The following is a 23,485-nucleotide window of genomic DNA, read 5'->3' as shown; positions in this document are numbered from 1 at the left end:
GACAGGTACTGCAGCATCAATTTAAAGTGACAGGAGACAACATTTGTCCAGTATGGTTACTAACTATTTTTCCTCCCCTATCGATGTTCTCCCTCACCCGTCATTCCCATTTAATTACTGGGCATCCAAAATAGACACCTGGCCTGAATTGTCCGAATATGCATTGCAGGAGCTCGCTTGCCAGCCAGCTAGTGTGTTATCAGAAAGAGTATTCAGTGCTGCTGGTTCAATACTGACCGAAAAAAGGACTCATCTGGCTACCCAAAATGTTGATGATCTAACCTTCATTAAAATGAACCACTCATTGATTTCTAATAATTTTGCCCCACCTTTCCCGGCTTACACCTAGCTTTCCTTTAAAAAGGTCTTGCTTTTGGACTGGTCTTACTGAGTGCTCCAATTTCTCCATTTGCAGCTGCTGTATGTCCAGCATACGACAAGTTTATACCTCCCTAAATGGGCTGACTCCCCCCACGGGGCCGTGGTCTTGCCACTTGGCGAAAGCACCCGTGAGAGTGCCTTTTTTTCTGAAGAGGTGGGTGTGCCCACTTTTGGTCGACGGCACTGGCACCGGGTCCCTCATAGTACAATGAAGTGTCTCTGGCGGTGGTGGCACGCACCCAATGTCAGACACAGCGTTGTAACATGAGGGGCCTTTGGCCAGTACCGCCGAGCACGAGAGAGTGCCCCCCACCCCCCAGCTCAAACTGTGCTCTACCACTTGCAAAATTATCTGTCGCTGCTCCACTGCTCTTTAGTCTATGGGGTGAAATCCTTCAATGCCTGGCACTGACAATACCAATTTTTTGACATGTATGATGCTACTTAAAATATTCAGTGGCCCTTTCCTACATTTACACCAGTAAATACTTTGCGCCAAATAACAATGTCAGAAAGTCAGCAGAGGAGCCTACCCTTGTACCTAAGTATGCCACCCTTTTTTGGGGGGTTTTGTTTTTTTGCGAGACATTAACATCTATGTATTCTTTTGGAGTACTAACTGTGTCAGACACTCCTTCCAATAGTCCTCCACTAACCACACCAATGCTGCCTGTGTACCCCTGGATCCTTTTTAAAAGTGCATAGAGCCATATAGTGCATATTTTAGGCCTACTAAGTCTGTCTGCGGTCCCTCCTTCCAATAGTCCTCCACTGACCACATCAATTCTGCCTGTGTACCCCTGCAAGATAATTGAAACTGCATTGAGCCTCCTTTTGTTATTTTAGGCCTACTAAGTCTGTCTGCGGTCCCTCCTTCCAATAGTCCTCCACTGACCACACCAATGCTGCCTGTGTACCCCTAGATGCTATTTAAAAGTACATAGAGCCACCTTTTTTATTTTAGGCCTACTAAGTCTGCCTGCGGTCCCTCCTTCCAATAGTCCTCCACTGACCACACCAATGCTGCCTGAGTACCCCAGGATGCTATTTAAAAGTGCAAAGAGCCACCTTTTTTAATGTTAGGCCTACTAAGTCTGTCTGCGGTCCCTCCTTCCAATAGTCCTCCACTGACCACACCAATGCTGCCTGTGTACCCCTGGATCCTATTTAAAAGTGCATAGAGCCACCTTTTTTATTTTAGGCCTACTAAGTCTGTCTGCGGTCCCTCCTTCCAATAGTCCTCCACTGACCACACCAATGCTGCCTGTGTACCCCTGCAAGATAATTGAAACTGCATTGAGCCACCTTTTTTATGTTAGGCCTACTAAGTCTGTCTGCGGTCCCTCCTTCCAATAGTCCTCCACTGACCACACCAATGCTGCCTGTGTACCCCTGCAAGATAATTGAAACTGCATTGAGCCACCTTTTTTTTATTTTAGGCCTACTAAGTCTGTCTGCGGTCCCTGTTATGATTAGGCAATTCAGTACCACAGTGAACATAGAGGTCAGAGCACATACAGTGATCTGACAATAATCCAAAAACATAGAACGAGCTCTGAGACGTGGGAACTCTGTTGACCGCAATCCCTAATCCTATCCAACAACACTAGAGGCAGCCGTGGATTGCGCCTAACGCTACCTATGCAACTCGGCACAGCCTGAGAAACTATCTAGCCTGAAGATAGAAAATAAGCCTACCTTGCCTCAGAGAAATACCCCAAAGGAAAAGGCAGCCCCCCACATATAATGACTGTGAGTAAGATGAAAAGACAAACGTAGAGATGAAATAGATTTAGCAAAGTGAGGCCCAACTTTCTGAACAGAGCGAGGATAGGAAAGGTAACTTTGCGGTCAACACAAAACCCTAAAAACCACGCAAAGGGGGCAAAAAGACCCTCCGTACTGAAGTAACGGCACGGAGGTACACCCTCTGCGTCCCAGAGCTTCCAGCAAACAAATAGATAAGCTGGACATAAGAAAAGCAAACAAAATAGCAAAGGAAAACTTAGCTATGCAGAGCAGCAGGCCACAGGAACGATCCAGGAGGAAAACAAGTCCAATACTGGAACATTGACAGGAAGCCAGGATCAAAGCACTAGGTGGAGTTAAGTAGAGCAGCACCTAACGACCTCACCACATCACCTGAGGGAGGAAACTCAGAAGCCGCAGTACCACTTCCCTCCACCAACGGAAGCTTACAGAGAGAATCAGCCGAAGTGCCACTTGTGACCACAGGAGGGAGCTCTGCCACAGAATTCACAACAGGTCCCTCCTTCCAATAGTCCTCCACTGACCACACCAATGCTGCCTGTGTATCCCTGGATGCTATTTAAAAGTGCATAGAGCCACCTTTTTTTATTTTAGGCCTACTAAGTCTGTCTGCGGTCCCTCCTTCCAATAGTCCTCCACTGACCACACCAATGCTGCCTGTGTATCCCTGGATGCTATTTAAAAGTACATAGAGCCACCTTTTTTTGTTATTTTAGGCCTACTAAGTCTGTCTGCGGTCCCTCCTTCCAATTGTCCTCCACTGACCACACCAATGCTGACAGTGTACCCATGTAACCTTTTTTAAACCTGCATCGAGCCAACTTTGTGGTGTAAGGCCTACTAGCAGTGTCTGGCTGCGCCACTCAATACAGCTGTCCTCTTAAAAAAAAGGACCTGCAATTATCAGGTTTTCAGCCTACCGGAATTTTAAAACTGCAGTGGGGCTACTAGTTTGGTTGGGGCCTACTAACAGTGTCTGCCGCTCCAAGGTGATCTCCTGGTTGCCTTTCCTGAGCTTCTATCTTCAGGCTCTTGTTAAATAGTTGTTAAATGGAACAACTGCAGTGGGGCTACTAGTTTGGTTGAGGCCTACTAACGGTGTCTGCCGTTCCTTGCTGTTCTTCTGGTTTCCTGTCCTGAACTTCCATTTTCAGGCTCTCGTTAAGTAGTTGTTAATATTACACTGCATTTGGCCTACTAGTTGGGTTGGGGCCTACTAACAGTGTCTGCCGCTCCTTGCTGTTCTCCTCCACTGAACAAAGCAGTGCCGCCTGTTTACTACTGTTACCAATTTTGAACTGCATTTAGACTACTTACTGATTTGGGCTTACTCACTGTGTCAGCCTCTCATTACAGTTGTCCTCCACTGAACAAAGCAATGCCGCCTGGTTAGTCCTGTTACCAATTTTGAAATGCACTTAGCCCACTTTATTATTTGGGCCAATATCTGTGTTTCCTCCTCATCCTGCCCATTGCCCAGCCAGTGCTAGATGACTCTGCTGGTACATTGACCCAGACCACTACATTGCCCTTGCACGCTACACAGCCAGATTCTGACCCTGCTGAAAGTGAGGTTCCCCTTCTCGCATACTATACCACCTTACACGGGGATAAAGAGGAAGGTGCAGATGAAAGTGCAGGTTCCTTCATCAGGTGGGTGGGGATACTCGTTGGCGACGTCACTGGCACAGGGCACCTCATAGTACGCAAAAGTGTCGCTGCCGGTGGGAGGCGCCCCCGCCGTGCAAACACACCGCCGTACTTTGAGGGGCCCTGTGCCAGTGCCAATGCGAACAAGTGGGCGCCCCCTGCTTGCTTAGGATCACAGCACTTGCAAAGTTGAAATACTTACCTCTCCCTGCTCAACTGCCGTGACGTGGTCCACGTTTCCTGGGCCCACTAAATACTTGAACCAGCCATACCCCCAACAACTTTAGCCAAATGACCCCCAATTTCCAATGCCTAACTATTATTATAAGGTAAATTAAGATTGACAAGCTTCAGTACCAAGAATGGATGTTTTTGCCATTAAAATGGGCACTGTAGGTTTTTCCTGGCCTCCACTCACTGCCGACTATGCTCCCCCATTGACTTGCATTGGGTTTCGTGTTTCGGTCGATCCCGACCCCTACTTTACGCCATAATCGGCCCATTTCACTCGACTCGACTTTTGAGATAGTCAGGTTTTGCAAAACCCGGCTCGACCCTAAAAAAGTAAAAGTCGCTCAACCCTACCTATTAGGTCCTGGAGTAATAAAGACGGATTAAACATCAAACCCTCATTGAATTTTTCATATGATTTTGTATTATGCCTATTGTATACTGTGAGATATTGGTAGTGTAATAATGTCATGATGTATATATTTTGATATTGGCAGTGATGCAACATTATAGAGGGATATGTTTGGTTGTATATATAACCTTGGCAGAGATGCAACATCATAGTGGGATGTATATATATCTTGATATTTTTTCTACGAATTTTATATACCGTACTATGCTACCTCTGGCACTTATGTTTCGTTTCCCCTTGTTGTTTTGTAAGGTTTTTCACATTGTTTATATACTATATATGGACGCAAGTTGTTGACCCTGTCCTATACGCGCCCGTCTCCTTGGTGCTTCTGCTGCTGCCCGCTGATGGCGTCACTATATGGGGGTGGAGCCTGTCCCGGCTTCTTTCCCATGTGACGCAGGCGCTGGTTGTTGCTGTGGCGCCTTGGCAATGGGGCGTGTCACTTCCGGGCCGGGAACGCAACTTCCGGTAAGCCTGGTTCAGTGTGAGTAAATGGGCAGTATTTAAGATGGACTGGTACTGGTCCGGTTAGGCCCCTTGAGAAAGGAGAGGTCCGAAACGCGCGTCAGGGCAGACGCACTCATCTGGACTCCGGTTTTGTCCCCAACACCCCCATCAACCATTAATTGGTAAATATAATATGGGTCACTGGCATGTTTCTCTGGCATTATGGGAGACATTGTGGCGGTAACATGTAGCCGGTGATGTGTTGGGGTTATGACCTCTATCCATGTACAGGCTGGAAAGTTGATGATATTATAATTAGTGATATAAGGCCAGGTCTATACACATATATATATAAAGTCATAGGTTGCATCTTGTTGAATTCATGGATATTTGTGGATAGAGGTAGAGCATTGCTCATACTGTTATATACAGTTGCAAGCATATATGATTATGTAAACCGTTAGTCCACATGTAGGCATCCCTTTTATATGTAGCACATTGGTGAACATGTTGTTCTATTTTCACCCTCTTCCCTAATTGGTTATATGAATTTTAAAGTTTGTGATAAAATAAAATTGTACTTTTTGATACAAATTGACCTTTTGATCATCGTTTTTTTGGTTTAGACCAGGGCAAGTATTGGCGGATCTTATCGATGCTCCTTTAATGGGGTGGATGAGAGCTCATGATTTTAGTCTAGGAGGGGGCCAATATCCATGACTCCTTCCTAGGCTGTTAATATCAGTCCGCAGCTGTCTGCCTAGATTTTTCTGGTTATTGATTATAGGTGTACTCTACGTCATTTTTTGAGGGGATTCCCCCAAATTAATTATCAGGAAAGGCTAAGTATACAACTCTGAGCTGATATTAATCTTTTGACTGACGATTTTGTACCTTCTGTACATCCAGGTTCTGACTATTACTCTTGCCAGATTGCAGCAGTGCACAGCAGCACTATTTTTTAAGCTAAAAAAAAGCAGATCTTTACATACAACAGGCTACTATCTGTTACATTAGTCTCGCCTTTGCAGCAGGCAGTAATACTTGTCATATTATAAAAGTAAGATCTTCGACATAAGTTTACCTTAGATCACTGTACAATGCAAAGACATAAACGTATTTTATTGATGCTGTAATTCAGAGTTTATTGCATTTTATTTTTGCATTTATATAAAAATTCATCTTCTCTTTAAATGGCAGTGGCAGAAAAACTGGTAAAAATATGAAATTTACTCTATTTCTTCCACCTCCCTCCCCATTAAATAAATCCTGTTTACTTGTTCAGTAAATATAACTGAAGTAGAAGATGACTTTTTTATGATCTATTATTTTACCTTCATTGTATTTTGAATATTTTACCACAGTTTATTATTATTCCTCCACACGCAGAAGTCAGATTTACAACTGAACCACAAGCATTTAGCAGCTTGAAATGTGCACAACCTGCATTGTTGTAGATAAATGTCTCTCCATATATAAATGTACTAGCTCTGAATAAAGCTTCATATTTACCACTATTCATTGCCGTTGAAGGTAATTTCCATATGTATTTATTTCTGCATTTATTTTGCAGTTTGCAAAATAGTAAAGCACCAAAAGTTTGGCTCACATTTATTCATAAAGCAAAAACTTAAGTAGAGAAAGGAATAAAGAATACAACCGTCGTCTCACATAAAACCAAAAGAAACCCCATTCATTTCCCAACAATCCACAATAGCCTGGTCATCTGCCATATCTCACTTCTGTAAGACAGGGGAGCATCATGGATTCCAGATAGGCTGTTTATATTCAGTTGAACTATAGTGCATTTTTGCCCAAACGTATTACTTACTCAAAGAGTAAGCCAAATAAGACGAATCCAAGATCAAAGTATAAAAGCAAAGTTTTTCGCACTCATTAATAATTTAAGAGTGCTGAAATTAAAATGTTCCAAAGAAAAGGAAGACAAGAATTAAAGGGAACCTGTCACCTCCCCCCCCCCAGGTGTTTGAAACTAAAAGAGCCACCTTGTGCAGCAGTAATGCTGCATTCTGACAAGGTGGCTCTTTTAGTTATTGGTGCTGTAAATGCAGAAATAATCCGTTTTTTAATTTGTTCGAAATACCTGTCTTCAGTCCTGGAGGCAGGTCTTTCCCCCCCTGCTGCAGACGCCTCACGGCCGTCACTCAAGTCTTCTTGGCGCCGGGTGCCGCCTCCTCACCGCTGTTTGTTTTGAAATCTGCCGGCGCCTGCGCTCTTTTGTCTTGCTTGGGGCAGGCGCAGTGAGCGCTGCCCGTCTGTCCTCATATGCAGTCTCACTGACTGCGCCTGTGCGGCCGCCCTGCTTGTGAATCCCAGCCCCGCAATGTGAATAAATCATAAGACACTGAGGGGCTGGGATTCCTGGGCATGCGCACTGCAACCTGGGTGAGTGGCTTAGACACGCAGTGCGCATGCCCAGGAATCCCAGCCCCGCAGTGTGAATAAATCATAAGACACTGAGGGGCTGGGATTCACAAGCAGGGCGGCCGCACATGCGCAGTCAGCGATACTGCATATGAGGACAGATGGGCAGCACTCACTGTGCCTGCCCCAGGCAAGACAAAAGAGTGCAGGCTCCAGCAGATTTAAAAAAAAAACAGTGCTGAGGAGGCGGCACCCGGCGCCAAGAAGACTTGAGTGACGGCTGTGTGGCGTCTGAAGCAGGGGGGGGGGAAGACCTGTCTCCAAGATTGAAGACAGGTATTTCGGACAAATTACAAAACGGATTATTTCTGTAATGCTGTAGATAAGCCCCCGATGTATCCTGAAAGATGAGAAAAAGACGTTAGATTATACTTACCTGGGTGGGCGGTCCGATCCGATGGGCGTCGCGGTCCGGTCCAGGGCCTCCCATCTTCGTACGATGACGTCCTCTTGTTGTCTTCACACTGCAGCTCCAGCGCAGGCGTACTTTTTCTGCACTGTTGAGGGCAGATCAAAGTACTGCAGTGCACAGGTGCCAGGAAAGGTCAGAAAGGCCCAGCGCCTGCGCACTGCAGTACTTTGCTCTGCCCTCAACAGGGCAGACAAAGCATGCCTGCGCTGGAGCCGCAGCACGAAGACAAGAAGAGGACGTCATCCTATGAAGATGAGAGGCACTGAACAGGACCACGACGCCGATCGGACCGCCCACCCAGGTAAGTATAATCTAACCTCTTTTTCTCATCTTTCAGGATACATCGGGGGCTTATCTACAGCATTACAAAATGCTGTAGATAAGCCCCTGATGCCAGAGGGCTTAGCTCACCTTTGATTTTAGGGGTGACAGGTTCCCTTTAATAGATCAGGAATAAATCATTTGTGTGTCTATCTGTGCAGGATCTACAGCAGACTGCTTCTCTCATACACAGAGACAGGAAAAATAGGAAATACAGTCACATGCTCTTCCTGTGTGTGAGCCTCTGGAAGTTTTTTTTTGTTCTAACTTTATAAATAGCATACACCTCTAGCATCTAAACACTCAGACAGGAATGGAATTGTTGCATCAAACATATTCCAAAACCCCCACTAAACAACTACTTATCCTGTTAGTCCCATTGCGGTTCTGAAGTCCACAAACTTGGCTCTTGATAATGGCTTTGTCATACCATCAGCTATCATCTTGTCAGACTCGTAATAAACAAACCCGAGTACATCACATTGAACTAAGTCACGCAAGTGGTGCTGTTTTACATCAATGTGCTTAGTCCTTGCACTAATCTTCTCACTGTTGGCAAGTTTAATGCATCGTTGGTTGTCCTGATAGATAACTGTTAGTTGAGCTAATGGCTTTCTAAAATCTTCCAAAATTTGTTTCAACCAAATTACTTCTTAACTTGTGTGAAGAGCAGAACAAAAATGATTACCTCAATGAACAAAAAAAAAAAAAAGAATTTGTGATAAATATTGACCTGTCCATTCAAGGACATTTTAGCTATAGTATGAAATCCTGTTTTTCTTGTCTGTGGAATTGCCTTTGTACTGTTTGTTGTGAAACTGCCGCCCACGAAACTGTTTTCTTTTCTTTTCTTTCTTTCCTGTTTTGTCTCTTTGTTTAAACATGCAAAACTTGTATAACCACTAAACCTACTGAAACAACTATATAAAGAAGGGATAGCACTTTGAAGGCAGGCGTGCTTCAGAGACTTCCCAGTGATACACTATACAAGACGTGTCTTGTGTATTATTTCTGGTGATTCCCCACTTCCAAAGGCTGCTCCGACTGAGTGTGATCCCGACATTTCCTGGCGCCTGAACAGGGACCCGAGGTCTGTGTATTCCTTCAAGAACACCGGCAGAATACGAACGAAAAGAGAATCTGGGATAATGGACGGCAGATGAACAAAAACCTGGCCAGGTAAGAGACACTGTTAGATCTCTTATATCTGCCCTGCACTGTCCGTAAGATTTTCTGTGTCGTGTTCTTTAGCGGGTAGTTCTAGTAGAGGAGGATACCTATAGCTCGGGTTCTTGAACTATTTAGGAATTGATCACCTCACGGAGTACGGCATTGAATGAGAGTGAATGTGAATAGAAGGTGTGTGGAAGTTGGGAATAGCCCTATAAGCCGCCCAGGGGGTTGAAACAGAAGAAGTGACTGTCCCACTGGGCAACGTGGTTGCGTCCTTTCGGGAAGACCTCCGCGCCTATGTTCAATCTCTGATCCTGTCTTTGACAAAAACCTGGTGACGGATAAGTGTATGATAGTATGAGCCCAGGACAGATAAATTAGCCTGGGACAAGATACGTTGTATGTTCTTTTTCTTTTTCTGTCTGGTTGCATTTGTGTTGTTTGCTATAGGTGTAGGAATCAGGATTTTCTTACATCAACACAGTTTAAACATCCTAGCTCCTTAGGAAGAAGGTAACGAGGTATTCTCATACCCAAACGCCACCTAGGGCAAGAAAAATACATCCTAGCTCCTTAGGAAGAAGGTAACGAGGTATTCTCATACCCAAACGCCACCTAGGGCAAGAAAGCTCAGGATAAGAAAATGGGGAATAAGCAAACAAAGTCGGAACCAGAAGAATTAGATATCTATACTATCATAAAGGAGAGAAGTGGTGAAGATGCCACTAAGGGGCTGAAAAAGATTTTTAGTAAGTTTGGAGTTACTAGGGCAGAAGCTTTTAGTAGAAAACCATGGGAAGGAATTCAGGAAAGGAAAAAAGGCATAATCAGAGACAAGAAATGGATAGATCAGATCCAAGCATTGATTGATGTCTCTAGGGTAGCAGAAAATGAGGGATGGACATATAATCAACAGAGTAAAAAGTGGTGTATTAGACCCACAGGCTGTGGAGAAAAACAAAATGTGGAATCTAAAAATACCCCACCCCCATACCTTAACCCACATGCCCCATCTTTTCTCCAAACACCACCTCAAAGTTTAGCCGGACCAGGAGGATGGGTATGTCCGCACTGTGGACAACAAAATCCAGACTGGAGAAATGATTGCCTAGCCTGTGGTACACCTAGACATGGCGCTGTACTTGCCCCTGTTAGGGTAGTACCAAGACCCTTTAGGGAACCTGGTGCTGACGGAGTAATGGGAACTAGATATCACCAAACTCGACAATATTTCCCTTGGTCCCCCGCTGAAGGCATGTCTCTCTTGCATAACGCACCAGATCCCACCCAGTGTCCAGTTAGATATGCACAATATATACAGCAAATTATGCAGACTCACGCTGGAGTTTGGGCAGATGGAGAAGAATTATGTAGAATGAAAATGACTCCTGGACTCTTCCAGGAGCTATTAGCAAATCTACAGGTACATAGGCCCCAAGCAGGAGATGGTGCCTTACAAACGATAGAATCAGGTACACAATTTGTAGATCACTTAATGGTTTTCATGAGGGAGAGACAGAGGCAGAGAGGAACAACGGGAGTGGTGGCTCAGAAATCTGGACAATCAGTAGACGAATATTATCTAAGTGTAGAAAATAATTTCAGAGATGAAGGCATGGATCTAACCGCTCCAGGAATGATGAGGTTAGTTACAAAAACCTTTATAGATGGATTGTCTCCAAAAGTGAAGGAAAAGCTTAAGGCCGCAACCCCTGATTGGAGAACCTTGGAAGACCCACACCTGGCTAGACAGAAAGCTGTAGGGATAGAAATGGACTTAAGAGAAAATTCTAAGCCAGTAAGAATTGCACAGGCTAATACTGGCTCTGCTAATCAAAAGTTTACTTGTCATTACTGTAAGAAGCCAGGACATTTCCAAAGGGAATGTAGGAAGAGAAAAACAGATATAGATTCAGGAACCTTTGTACCCAAAAATAGGATAAATAACCCAGTGCCTGATCAAACAGACAGCTCAGAATGACTGAAAGTTATGCAGGTCTCTCTTCCTTCTAGAAGACCAATAATACAAGTTGAAGTTGAGGGTAAAAATGTACCTTTTCTGATAGATACGGGAGCAACATCCTCCATTTTAAATCAGGACTTTTTACCATATCCTGACAATATATCCTCAAAGGTTACATATGCAGAAGGGTATGATGGTAAAATTCAGGCGTTGCCCTTTACAAAACCTTTAAATGTGAGCTTTGGCCCTAAAACTTTTGTATCCAAATTTTTATTTGCTAAAGGTGCACCTACCTGCTTGTTGGGTACTGATGTCTTAAGTAAAATGCATGCAAACATCCATTTTAGAGAAGATGGCACAGTTATGCTGACCATCCCTGAAGATGCAGAAACTCTGGAACCATATGTTAGAATACAGGCAATGGAGGATTTTCCCGAAATTTACACTCAACAAGCAAAAATTGACTTGTCTCGGGTTCCTGACAGCCTATGGGCAAAAGGAGACACTGATGTAGGATTTTTATCAGTAGCTCCTATACTGTTAGAAACTGCCCCGGGAACCATATTACCTCAGCTTAGGCAATACCCCATCAGCGCCCAGCAAGAACAGGCGATTTCTCAACAAATTCAGGATTATGTGTTACAAGGTGTTTTGGTAGAAATCAGGTCACCCGCCAATACACCCTTATATCCTGTTAAAAAGAAAGTGTCCTCCAAAGAAACTATGGTGAAATATCGCATGGTGCACGACTTACGGGAAATCAATAAGGTTTTGGCACCGGTCACCCCTGTGGTACCGAATCCTCATACCTTACTGTCTCAAATTCCCAGCACTGCTGCATATTTTACGGTAATTGACTTATCAAACGCATTTTTTTCTGTGCCACTACATAAGAACTGTTGGCATTTGTTTGCCTTTACATTCAAGGGTAAACAATTAGCATGGACAAGATTGCCACAAGGTATGCTACACTCACCAACTTTGTACTCTGAAGCAATGCAGACCGTGCTAAAAAAATTTCATCCCAGAACCAGGAGTAGTCATTCTACAGTATGTAGATGACTTACTTATTTGTTGCCCTGATGAGCAGACGGCAGTTACCTCAACTGTTAATTTCTTAATTTTCCTAGCGCAAGAAGGCTGTAAAGTAAATAGACAGAAACTCCAGGCTTGTCAACAAACAGTCGTGTTTTTAGGTCACTGCATATCACAGGGCATCAGACACCTCACACCTCAACGTACGGAAGCCATACGTAACATGCTTTAACCCTGGAATCACAAACAGCTGCGTGCTTTCCTAGGTATTGTTTCACACTGTAGACAGTGGATCATACATGCAAGTCAACTCATGCAGCCTTTATATGACTGTATTGCCAACACACCATATTCACTCAGTGAAGAGGCTAAACAGTTATTTTCCTCTTTGAAAACAGCACTGGTATCAGCTCCGGCTTTGGGACTCCCAGACTACACTAAACCTTTTCAATTGATGGCAGCTGAGATATCCTCACATGCTACAGGGGTGCTCACACAAAAACATGGAAACAAACAGAGACCTGTGGCATACATATCAGCTCATCTGGACCCTGTAGCTAGAGCCGCACCTTCTTGTGTAAGAGTAGTAGCCGCAATTTCACTGTTATTAGATAAAGCTTCTGAGATTGTTCTTGATCACCCACTTCTAGTTCAGACCACTCATGATGTACATGGCATTCTTAACCAGGTCCAACCTAAACATATTTCAATGGCCAGACACCTCCGTCTCCAATGTTCCCTACTACTGCCGCCCAACATTTCCTTTGCCAGGATTCAGACTCTTAATCTCGCGTCTTTGCTCCCTTTAGAGTCTGAGGGGGGTACCATACCTGAGGAAACTGCACTCTCCAACTCCTTTGAAACTGCACTCTCCAACTCCTTTGACCCATCAAAGTCAATGCATGATTGTGTACAATTAATGGAACAAGAGACTCAGGGCTTATGTAATGTACGTGACAAGCCACTCTGTAATGCTACATTTGAACTTTTCATAGATGGCAGTAGATATGCAGATATGAATGGACAATTTCATACAGGTTATGCGGTAGTAACTCAGCATGAAGTGCTGAAAGCAGAACCTCTCCCTGCTAATCAGTCTGCACAAGAAGCAGAACTTACGGAATTAGTTGAAGCTCTAAAAATAGCCAAAGATCAGACAGCAAACATATACACTGATTCTAGATATGCACATGGCATTATTTTCGATTTTGGCGTAATATGGAGAGCCAGAGGTTATATGACTGCTTCAGGCCAACCTGTTAAACATGCCTCCCTCATTAGACAGATTCTGGAGGCAGCACAAGAAACTAAAGAAATAGCGGTGATAAAGGTAGCTGCACATGTGAGACTCGACACCGAGGAAGCCAGGGGTAACGATAAAGCCGATAAGGCAGCAAAACAGGCAGCACGTAAACCCTTACATCATGCCCACACACTAGATAGCTCTGAAGATGATGAGGAAAGATTGAAGGAAGCTCAGAAACAGGTAGACGACGAAGAACGAGGGCAGTGGCAGAAAAAAGGGGCAGAAGATCAGCAAGGATTATGGAAAAAAGGAACTTTGTTGTGTTTACCCAGAGCCTGGTACCCCGCAGTGGCAAGTGACCTCCACCTACCCACGCATGTGTCGGCAAATGGTATGACGCTCAAGGTAAAAGAAAGGTGGTTGGCTCCAGGCTTTGGTAATTTTGCTCGGAACATGTGTGCTGCATGCGCTATATGCCTGGCACACAATCCAGGTCAGGCCATTAAAACCCCAACCAAGCATCATGTAAGACCACTGTATCCCTTTCAAAGACTCCAGATCGACTACATCCAACTTCCTAGGTACAATGGATACGAATATGTGCTTGTGTGTGTGGACATGTTCTCAGGGTGGCCAGAGGCTTATCCAGTTCGTAAAGCCTCAGCAAAAACTACTGCCATTAAAATAGCACATGAACTGATACCCCGTTATGGCATGCCTGAGGTGATCGAGTCAGATAGGGGTACCCATTTTACTGGGGAAATATTCCAGAATGTTATGAAAATGTTGGGAGTAGAAAACCAGTTTCACACTCCATATCATCCACAGAGTTCAGGTAAAATGGAAAGATTAAATGGGACAATAAAATTAAAAATCCAGAAGGCCATGGCAGAAACAGGAAAGCCTTGGACCGAGTGTCTACCACTTGCCCTGTATTCCATCCGAAACACCCCAAGGGGGAAGGCTAAGCTGTCACCACATGAGATTCTGTTTGGTAGAGCAGCAAATTTGGGTTGTTATTTTCCACAACAACTGATGTTGAATACTGAGACTTTAACTGCTTATGTACAAGAATTACAAAAACGTTTAAATAAAGTGCATTCGCAAGTTTTTGCTTCCCTTCCAGATCCAGAAAATCTCGAAGGAGGCCACAAGTTGGAACCTGGTGATCAAGTCTACGTGAAAAGACACACCAGAAAGACTCTGGAACCGAGATTTGACGGACCTTTCCAAGTCCTGTTAACAACTCCAACAGCAGTCAAGCTTGAAGGAAAGGCATCATGGATACATGCAAGCCATTGCAAAAAAGCAGTATAAGACTCATGATATTGATGTTAATAATGTTAACCTCAACGGAGGCATGGGAAAGACTGAATTCTCTAGCCCCTTTGAACAATAGATTCGTACAACATCATAGAAAATTAGTGCATGACTTGTTAAATAATACGCAACCCCTGGCAGATTGTTGGATCTGTACCCATTCACCAGTATCAGCCACAAGTATACCTTTTCTAGCAGTTCCCATGTCAGCTGAAGAAATATTCGCTTGGCCTAATTGTTCAGACAACCTGGCCAACAACCAACCTGGCAATACTAGACTATGGAATACTACAATCGCCATACCAATTGTGGGATGGGTAGAATTTCCTTGGTGGCAGGGCAATCTTACAGGAAAAATAGACAACTTACAATATTTAGCATTCAAGGGAGGAAAATGGGTACCTAGGAATAAGACTGGATTAACTGATTTAGGACAGGTCCCCACTGAAAATCTACAGCTCAGTTTCAGTACAACCACCCCTTCCTCTGATGCTTTCAAACCTACAGTATTGGAAAGATATATACATAATAGAAAATGGGAACATTCTGAGTTGTTCCCCCAAGGTGATGCAAACAGTTGTACAAGTAAGCCGGGGAACCTGGTTTGTAATGAATCCAATGAGTATGTCAACGGAATGCATGTATGTGGGAATCCCGCAGCCGGGTACTGTAGCCCCTTGGGACAAAAACCCTCTTGGTGTATGCTTCAGAATGTATCTAGTTTTGTGGATTTGGCTCACAGATTGGTATTGCAGCACTCAGCTTTGTGGGATCTGCCTGAGGGTACATTTTGGATATGCGGAGAAGGAGCATATAAATGGCTTCCCGTAGGTATAAAGGGTACTTGTACATTAGGACGCCTAACCCCGGCTACTTTCATAATTTCAAATAAACAAGTGAATATGCAAGCCGTGCCCAAGCACACACTGTATAAAAGAGCTGCAGATAACTCACCACGTCCCTCGGGGAGGCCGCATATAGTACAAATGGGAATTCCCAACAAAATTGCTAGTACCATTTTTATTTATCCTATGTTAACACAAATGTGGGATAAATTAGTTAGAGCCACGGATTATCTAGATGATCAGATTTGGGATATATTGGACATATTAAATACTAGTATAGCTGTACAGAATCAGCTTATAATAGTCACTAACCAACATACCCTGGTATTGGATTACCTAACTGCCTCACAAGGGGGTATGTGTCAAATCATCGGACCCACCTGCTGTCATTATATAGACCCGAATAGTACTATGAGTATGAGATTTAAATTAAAAGACGTACAACGACTCAGGGATCAGTATGACAAAGACAATGACCAAAATAAGGATAGCTGGTGGTCAGATACCTTTTCTTTTCTTAACCCGGCCAATTGGTTCAGAAGGATCGGTGGGTGGGTTACCGGGATTATGCAAAGCCTAATACATACAGTTATGGTTATTGTAATTATATATGTATTATTCAAGGTTGTACTCAAGGGTATCTCGGTATGCACAAATAAATTTTGTGTAATGGATGCGAGAATATAAAGTTTTTTTTTTGTAATATCACAAAAAGAATGACTAAAATGATCGACAAGGTTTTGAATGGAATATGTCAAAGGGGGGATTGTGATGAGCAGAACAAAAATGATTACCTCAATGAACATAAATAAAAAAAAAAGAATTTGTGATAAATATTGACCTGTCCATTCAAGGACATTTTAGCTATAGTATGAAATCCTGTTTTTCTTGTCTGTGGAATTGCCTTTGTACTGTTTGTTGTGAAACTGCCGCCCACGAAACTGTTTTCTTTTCTTTTCTTTCTTTCCTGTTTTGTCTCTTTGTTTAAACATGCAAAACTTGTATAACCACTAAACCTACTGAAACAACTATATAAAGAAGGGATAGCACTTTGAAGGCAGGCGTGCTTCAGAGACTTCCCAGTGATACACTATACAAGACGTGTCTTGTGTATTATTTCTGGTGATTCCCCACTTCCAAAGGCTGCTCCGACTGAGTGTGATCCCGACACTTGCATAAGCAGCAGACATATATTCTGCTTCTGAGAAGATAATGTGACTGACGCTTGTTTTCTGCTGGACCAAGAAATTTAATTTTCTCCTAACTTGAACAAGAAATCACTTGTTGATTTCCGATCACTTGAATTTCCAGCCCAATCTGCATCCACATAACCTCTGAGTGTGAGATCTTCTGATGGAGATATCTTAAGATTTAGCCTTTGAGTTTCTTTAAGATATTGAGATCCACGAAGTATCGTTTCTCATTGCGGAGAGTGACATGTTAGGCATGTCAAGATGAGGAGACTTAAAACAGCAATGCTCCTCTGGGAAATATGCAAATTGTCTCTTCAGAGAGGAAGAGAACTAGAACTCTAGTTCCACCAATTGGAAGTAGCAATTCTTGCAGTCAATGTCGACCCTTAAATGAGCCTAGTCACATGACTTAGGATAAAAGCCAAACCAGAATCTCAAATTGCAGACACTGTGTTTTGAGGTACTGCCCCTCATCAGTGCACAGTGGAGATCTGGTTTGGCTGAGTGAGAGGAGTCTGACCGGGATCCAAGAAGTATTGTTTCTCCTTGCGGAGAGTGACATGTTAAGCATGTCAGGATGAGGAGACTTAAAGCCGCAATGCTCCTCTAGGAAATATGCAAATTGTCTCTTCAGAGAGGAAGAGGACTAGAACTCTAGATTGCTACTTCCAATAGGTGGCACTAGAGTTCTAGTCCTCTTCCTCTCTGAAGAGACAATTTAAGATATTGAAGAATTCTCTTAATTGCATTACAGTCTCTTTGGCGTGGCTTGCTTACACGTCAGCAGTGAATTCTGACTGTGGCTGTGATATCCGTACAAGTTGTGGTTGCTATGTATAGAAGTGCCCCCACTGCTTGTCTGTAACTCACATTGCTGAGTAGCAGAACTTATTCTCCTTCCAACTTTAAGTAGGATGGATCCATTGGTGTTGACGCACCTTTGGCTTCTGACATTCCTAACTGGTTTAGGATTGCGGAAATTTTAGAACTTTGGTTGAGAAGAAAACTCCCATCTTCCTCTCTCTGGATTTGGATTCCCAAATAATATGTCACATTTTCAAGGTCCTTAGTTTCAAAGTGCTGGTTGAGAATTTCACCTAGCTTTGCAATTTTTTTTCATCTTGATGAGACATAATTACATTGTCTACATATAGGAGATCATACATCCACTCCTTTGCTATATTCTTCATATACAAACATGGATCAGCTTGAGATCTTTTAAATTCTTCATCCATCAAAACTTTGTTCATTTTCGATTTCCATGCTCTTGCCGACTGCTTAAGTCCATAGAAAGATTTTTGCATTTTACAAACAAAGTGCTCTTCACACTCTTTAATATATACCCCGGGTTGGCTCATGTATAACTCTTCTTCAATGTCACCATGTTGGAATGCTGTTTTGATGTCAAATGGTTTCACTGTCATCTGTTGAACTGCAGCTACGGACATTTAAGTTCTGAATGTGGTTTGCTTCGCAACTGGAGAAAGTGTAGCATCATAATCTTCACCATACTTTTGCGAGTATCTTTTGCGACCAATCTTGCCTTAAACTGGTGAACTTTACCTTCTGAGTCATATTTGTTTTTGAAAACCCACTTAGCTCTTTTTTCCTTGCAGTAGCTCAAAATGCTCCCATGTCTGGAGTTGGTGAAGGGACTTCATCTCTTCATTAGCGGCATTTATCCTCTTCTATTTCTAATAGACAGGCAATTTTTGCATCTCTTACCATGACTGTGGTTCTGGAAGTGTTCTGACCATGTAAGAAAGGCGTCTAGCTGGGATACCTTTGTTTGGCCTTTCTGATCTCTTGACTGGAGGTTAACGTGGTTCTTCTGGGTCTTCCTTGGTTGCTTTAGAGCTTATCCTTACTTCAGTGGTTTCCTTTTCGGTGACTGGGTTTGTATAAAACTAGAGGAGATTATAGGGAGAGAAATGGGAAGCACAGAATTCTGAGTGCAGTAATTAGTTTCCAAAGGTGTATACTCAGTGTGAATCCACTCACCTTTTTGGTGTCTTGAGATACTGCATATAGATCCAATCCATGGATCACTCCATTCCTTTTTCCATTCAGTTTGCTGCAGAGATCTGGGAACTGATGAGCGCACTGGACAGTGCTTTCATTCTGATTCAAGGATGATTTTTATTTCAAACTAGATCACAACCGGTTTCGACTTCTTAGAGTCTTCCTCAGGTATAATGTCATGTATATCATGTATATGCGTCACATTATACCTGAGGAAGACTCTAAGAAGTCAAAACCGGTTGCATTCTAGTTTGAAATAAAAATCATCCTTGAATCAGAATATCGCGTTCCATCATCATCCTATGCATGACAGTATACCCAAGGAAGACTCTAAGAAGTCGAAACTGGTTGTGGTCTAGTTTGAAATAAAAATCATCCTTGAATCAGAATATTGAGTTCCATCATCATCCTTCAGGAGCGCATATTGCTAGGAAAAATATTTACAAGGGGTCTGGGTCTGGCGATTGAGATTTTTTATCAATCGCTACATCTCTGCTGATTGTTGCTGTGTTGGTCTCTGGGTGCAGGATTCTGTATCCCTTTTGAGTTTTGCTATAGCCCACCAGGACTCCTTGCTTTGCATGGGATTTTCATTTGGAATGTTTTTCTTTTGGAACATACACAAAAGTTTTGCTTCCAAATATCCTGAGATTCTTCAGATTAGGCTTCTCGCAGTTCCATATCTTCAAACTCCTCCCACTTTCACAGAGAGTTCGGTTCTTTCTCTCTGTAATGCCATTTTGTTCTTGGTTGTATGGAATGGTAGTCTGAAACATGATTCCATGCTTTTTCAAAATAGTTTTCACCAGTTACCATTTTTATTTTCCTCCAAACTTGTTAAACACTGCAACAAGATATTCTTCAAGTTTCTGTGGAACTTCATCCTTACTGTGAAGCAGGTAGGTGACTGTACATCTGGAGTAGTCATCCATAATTGTGAGAAAATATCTCTTCTTGCTTGGAGTTTGAACACCCATTGAACCACAAACATCTGTATGTATCAGATCCAGTGGCTGTGCAGATCTAGTGGTACTTATTTTAGGAAAGGATTTGCTGGACATTTTCCCTTTAAGACAGCTAGTGCACTTCATTATTTGAATACACTGTGTAAAAAAGCGCTTACTGAATGTATTGGTGGACACTCACTTGGCTGCGAGATTTAAGGCACACAGGAACACTTTCCACCTAAGCAGTATATGCGGTTTATTATGCAGTCATCAACTGTACATACTGGACCTTACGCCATCCAGTTACCATGGGTGACCGCACAGTTCATTAACTGACCCTCGTCAGTACACACAGTCCCCCAACTCTGGTTACCTTCCTGGAGCTCCTGCTCCACACGCTGACCTCGCGTCCGTCCTCTCTCCTGGGGAAACTGTCTTACTGGGATCACTGTCCTTGTGACCAGGGCACTCACGACAGTCCCGACCTGCAAAAGAAACAGTAACTTCCCCCAACGCAGTTCTGTCACAGACTCTGCGCATACGGCCTCTCCATGTGCTATTCAGGAAGTCCTACTCCCAGGATCTTCCAACACAGGTTGTGCTTTTCAGGAAGTCCTACTTCCAGGATCTTCCAACACAGGCCTTCAGATCCATGGCCTCATCATGTGCTCTTCAGGGATCCAATCCTACTCCCAGGATCTCCCAACACTCAGGCCATCCAGGATCTTACACACAGACCATTCAGGTTCATACACTCTGACCATGTGACCAGACCATGGTCACATTATGTACCTGTAACCACTCCCATAGGTGGGAGGTGTGTGTGGTTATTCAGACCTGCCCAGCTCTCCGACTAACCCTGTAAGCCTCAGAACAACAATACTGGCTTACAGTGCAGACTCCCTCTGCGACACATACCGGCCATTTACAATCATGCTCGACACTGCTTCACAAACCCAGTTATGCCTCCATACATATCGTGAGGAGAACATGCAGTGCCCCCTAGCTGCAGCATGGGTCACTGCATCACATTACCCCCCTCTGTTCAAACTTGCGGGGTTGAACATTTGTCACACACCAGAGGCCTTGAGACCGGGCACCCATGTCCCCTTGCCCTACAAGTCAAGAGGACCGTCTCAGTTGGTTTTGGGAATCATTCAGCATCACACCTTTGTTAGTTCTCCCCTGCCCCCAGCGGTCAGTATGTCGGCTTTGGGCTTCAGCCCTTGAGTCACCATCTGTCTGTCACCAGACCCCTTTTAGTCAACCCACTTTCAGAGTGTGTCCCTTCATTTGACCTTTCTTTCCATGGCTGCCTCCCACTGTTGTTGTGGTCATGAGTCTACCGTCCAGTCGAGCCCAGTCACTGATCTGAGTCTGACTCTTTGTTACTACGTCCGCTACCGGGTCTCCTGCCTAAGCTACTCAGCCCTGAGTTAACAGAGGAGTCACCACCACTAACCCTCTTTGCTTCAGACCACGTACTGCTAATCTCCAGAGAAGCCCCTCATCTCTCCATATCTCGGGCTGGAAGCGGTAGCCATCCTCTTTCCCACTCTTGCAACTGTACATTAACCTGCATTCTTTCCCAGTTCAGCTGCTCTACCTCTCGTAGGTACATCACCCGATATTCCAGGAGCATTCAGATATTTTAAGGCTCTCCACTGAGCCCACAATGACGAAAGGAACCATCTCATCTTCACCGGCCACCTGGACCTTGCCATCAGCTGGAATCCTCATTGTCACCACATCGGAACGATTCACTAGTTCCTGCATCACTTTTCCAAGTCTTCCGATGACTCTCCTCACCAGATTTCTGGGCACCCGAACGATGTCTTCCACAAAGCCCAGCTGACTTTGAGATTTTCAGGCACGCTCCAAACACCGAGTGGCTTCCTTATTCCTCACCAGGATCATCTGTTTCATGTGGAGGTATTGTATGACTTCCATTGTTGACAGTATGACCAAATTCTGAGTCTCCGGTGCCCAGTGCACACTACATGCTTCTACTGCTGTTTTGAAGGCCTCATGCACACCCTCACTAGTACATGCATCTCGCATGTCTTCAGGTACCTCTATCACGCACTTGAAGAGAGAGGTCTCACTCTCTTCATGGACGGACGGCTCTGGTTTTGCCTCGGACATTTCCATCAAGACATCTGCCACAACCGAGTGACTGTCTTGATCTGCTTTTAGCGCCAACTCTTCCTCCTCTTTACACTCTTCACGACCCCAGGCCAAGATGGGTATTGGCAGCTTCACCTCGTTATCACTCTGGCACCGCCACAGTAAGTCTGCGACCACCAGCTTCTCCTCTGGCAAACACCTATTAATGCCTCTCTAAGCACTTCCACATCTTCCCTTAAGGCCTTATTCACACTTTGCCACATTGACAGGTGACCTCTGTGCTCAGAGACTTCCTTCTCCAGCTCATCCACCCTGTCCTTAGCCGTTTGTCTCAGGGCTTTTTCTTGTTCGCCATGCTCCTTTATAGGCACTTTAAGGATCTTTAAAGCATCGCTGTTCTTGTTCCTCGACTCCAAAGCCGCGTTTTCCTCAGATTTCTGGTCTCTCAGATGCCTTAACTTGGCTTGAAATCTGTCACCCTTTGCTTGTCATGAGACAACTCTTGGTGAGATCCTGCACCTCCTGCGCTTCCTTCCTGAGCTGAGCCTTGACTACCTCAGTGCTGGGTTTTGTAAAGGTACCGTTACACTAAGCGACTTACCAACGATCACGACCAGTGATACGACCTGGCCGTGATCGTTGGTAAGTCGTTGTGTGGTCGCTGGGGAGCTGTCACACAGACAGCTCTCTCCAGCGACCAACGATCAGGGGAAAGACTTTGGCATCGTTGAAACTGTCTTCAACTATGCCAAAGTCCCCGGGTAACTAGGGTAAACATCGAGTTACTAAGTGCAGGGCCGCGCTTAGTAACCCGATATTTATCCTGGTTACCATTGTAAAAGTAAAAAAAAAACACTACATACTCACATTCTGATGTCTGTCACGTCCCCCGCCGTCAGCTTCCCGCACTGACTGTGTCAGCGCCGGCCGTAAAGCAGAGCACAGCGGTGACGTCACCGCTGTGCTCTGCTTTACGGCCGGCGCTGACAGTCAGTGCAGTGAAGCTGACGGTGGGGGACGTGACAGACATCGGAATGTGAGTATGTACTGTTTTTCTTTTTTTTAACTTTTACAATGGTAACCAAGGTAAATATCGGGTTACTAAGCTCGGCCCTGCGCTTAGTAACCTGATATTTACCCTGGTTACAAGTGAACACACAAGTGTGTGACGCCGATCCAGCGATGACAGCGGGTGATCAGCAACCAAAAAAAGGTCCTGATCATTCCCCACGACCAACGATCTCCCAGCAGGGGCCTAATCGTTGGTCGCTGTCACACATAACGAGATCGTTAGCGGTAGGGTTGAGCGAAACGGGTCGAACATTTTCAAAAGTCGCCGACTTTTGGCGAAGTCGAGTTTCATGAAACCCAATCCGACCCCTGTGCATTGTCGGCCATGCGGTACGCGACTTTCGCGCCAAAGTCGCGTTTCAATGACGCGAAAAGCGCCATTTCTCAGCCAATGAAGGTAAACGCAGAGTGTGGGCAGCGTGGTGACATAGGTCCTGGTCCCCACCATCTTAGAGAAGGGCATTGCAGTGA

Source organism: Ranitomeya imitator, chromosome 1 (genome assembly GCF_032444005.1).
Source record: "Ranitomeya imitator isolate aRanImi1 chromosome 1, aRanImi1.pri, whole genome shotgun sequence".
Classification (NCBI taxonomy): Eukaryota; Metazoa; Chordata; class Amphibia; order Anura; family Dendrobatidae; genus Ranitomeya; species Ranitomeya imitator.
Note: the sequence above shows the minus strand (reverse complement) of the source record.